General features: G+C 38.4%; 1 pseudogene; it reads right to left on the reverse strand.

Annotated features, from left to right (window-relative positions):
• Positions 1-1,562: 1,562 nt before the first annotated feature.
• LOC122725723 lies at positions 1,563-2,192 on the reverse strand (annotated as a pseudogene).
• Positions 2,193-2,835: the final 643 nt, after the last annotated feature.

The raw sequence follows: 2,835 nt of genomic DNA on the forward strand, positions 1-2,835 counted from the left end.
GAAAAGACTATACTAAACAAGTTTAAAATTAATGATTAATAGCACTTCTTTAGTTCCAGTGCTACAGAGAGACCAAACAGGTAGGATATTAAGAAAGTTATCATATTAAAATACTTTCACTATTCAAAATAATAAAATGTTGAAGTTGTTATTGTTTTAATGGTAATAGTGAAAAGCCCACTGGACTAGGTCAGATCTGTATTCTAGGCTTAGTTCCCATATTTGATTGTACAATTTTAGGAAAGTCATTTAACTTCTCTGAATGTTAATTTCCTCACTTAAAATATAGTTTAACTACACCACAGGATTGTTGTAAGGGTCAAATGACATAAAATATGTGAAAATAATATGTAATTGTAAAGCACTATACAAAGTATTATCAATGGTGAAAAACCATAATTTTAATTATAATGAAAGAAAAAAAAAAACCTTTATCAATGTAGTGTTGGAGAATTGGTCAAGACAACCTTGATCAATATCAATTGGCTCTTCCTCTCCACACACCCCCATCCCTGCCCAGTTTATGAAATTACAGAAGGGTTAGGAAACAGAAATAGCCAGATATAACAAACTAAACAAAATTCAATGATGTGTCTATACTGTTACCTCTTTACAGAGTTTTCCTCAATGGAATTTAAAGAGCATCTAGCTATTGGCTAGCCAAGCTTAAGCAACATCTTAGATGGCCTTTAAAAAGCTAACTTGCTAACTCAAGAGACAGCCAAGCCAAGGAGCAGCTCCAAGAAGTATGCCCCTTGGCATGGAGAACTATAGTCTGAGAGGGGATCACTCTTTGTCTTTCCTATTATGCCTCTATCAGAAGACAGCAAAGTGGGAAAAGATTTTTCTCTTCTCTCCTTCCCCGACATGGCACTCCTGGAAAGCTTGGGAAATAAAAGACTGATGGTCACCAGAAACCTGTTAAATTTGACAGTAGAGGTCTTAATGACAGTGAGATTTAGTATACCATTCACAAAATGGAGGGGCTTTTTCTCTGAAATGGACTACCACTGAAAAGTTCAAAGACAACATATATGGAATTAAATTTCAATCACGGATGGACAACCCCATTGATCCATATATTTTGACCATCTCTATAATGTGTACTGCTTGCCAAATATGGGAAACAACCTTAGTTACTATAAGCTCAGCATACATTACTGGTGAAGAAAGACCAATGTGAATGAAAATGCCCTATCAGCAAGTCATGTGACACTGAAGGTATAGGGTTATCTATTGAAGGAGTGAAGACTACCTGTTATACAGTCAAATAGAACTGTAGCTGAGAGTTTGGAACTTCTGTCATAGGATATATCACCAGTATATATGAACTTTGTTGCATCTAACTAGTACCCTTTGCCCCAATGGTCCTTGGAAAACTGTTTGCAAATATAGATACATAATAAAGGACTATCAGAAGTGATGTAAACCAGGAATTAAGGAGCTTACCCTCAGGAATTCAAATTTCATTTCCTTTTTCTTGGAAGTTTTTACATACTTTATTTATGTTTCTCTGATGAAAAATCCATGTCTTCACGGATAAACATCCTCTATAGTGCCTTTTATTCCTTCTTTTTTTCAGCACCGATATTTGCCTTTGCAGTATCCCTGACTTTCTTCATTGTGTACTTGCGTTCCTTTTGCTGCTTTCTTTCTTTCTTTCTTTCTTTCTTTCTTTCTTTCTTTCTTTCTTTCTTTCTTTCTTTCTTTCTTTCTTTCTTTCTTTCTTTTGCAGAGCAATGAGGGTTAAGTGACTTGCCCAAGGTCACACAGCTAGTAAATGTCAAGTGTCTGAGGCCAAATTTGAACTCAGGTCCTCCTGAATCCAGGGTCAGTGCTTTATCCACTGCACAACCTAGCTGCCCTCTCGCTGGTTTCTTGATGTCTTTTTCTTCTCATACAAGTCTGTGCTTCAGTTCATTTTTTTTGCACAGTCAAGGGAATCATAAATCATGCCAAAGCCTGTTGTTTTGCCACCACCAAAATGGGTTCTGAATCCAAAGACAAAGATGACATCTGGAGTTGTCTCGGACATCTGGAGTTGTCTCGTACATCTTGGCCAGTTTTTCTCTAATTTCAGTCTTGGGCACCGTGGCCTTTCCAGGATGAAGGACATCTATAACCATCAGTTGACACTGAAGAAGTCTGTTTGTCATGAACTTCCTGGTTCTGATGGTTACAGTGTCATTCATGGTGGCTGCCGGCTTCTTGAGCAGCAGGAGAGGGAAAAAGTCAAATTTCATTTTCTAGGGGGCTCCTTACCCTTGAGATAATGATAGAAGTGGGAGCTGTGCAATGGAGTTTGGTACTGGATTGTAACTGATCTTACATATTCTACCAGGAAGCATTCAAGGCCTTTCCCCCCATGATTATAAAGTCATTTTGTGATAATTTTGGGCTTGTGAATGAACTGGCTACTAAATGGGCTTCCAGAGGAAATGGCAAAGTAGAAAAGAACAGCTGAATTGCCACATATTCCAGAAAATATAAAACAAAAGAGTCTCTGTAAAACAAACAAAAACAATAACTAAGGGGAAAATAAGAAACTATGGTGAATACCTTAATCTATCCTAAATCAGCAAAAGGAGATTAAAAAAGAAGCCTGTAGGCACTAAGGAGGGACCCTAGCCCGAGGAGCCAAAGAAAGGTAAACAGTGCTCTATAGGCTTCCAGCTATGATATCCTCAGAGTAGTCCATCTAGACACCTCCAGGGTGATCAAGTATGCCCTGGACCTGGGGACCAGAAGACCAGAGAACTCCAGTGAGGAGGCCCAGGGTGATTAATTACCCAAAAAGCTCTGGACCTGGGTGTGGGGGATGGAAGCTAGCATAGT

This window comes from Dromiciops gliroides, chromosome 4 (assembly GCF_019393635.1).
Source record: "Dromiciops gliroides isolate mDroGli1 chromosome 4, mDroGli1.pri, whole genome shotgun sequence".
Taxonomy (NCBI): domain Eukaryota; kingdom Metazoa; phylum Chordata; class Mammalia; order Microbiotheria; family Microbiotheriidae; genus Dromiciops; species Dromiciops gliroides.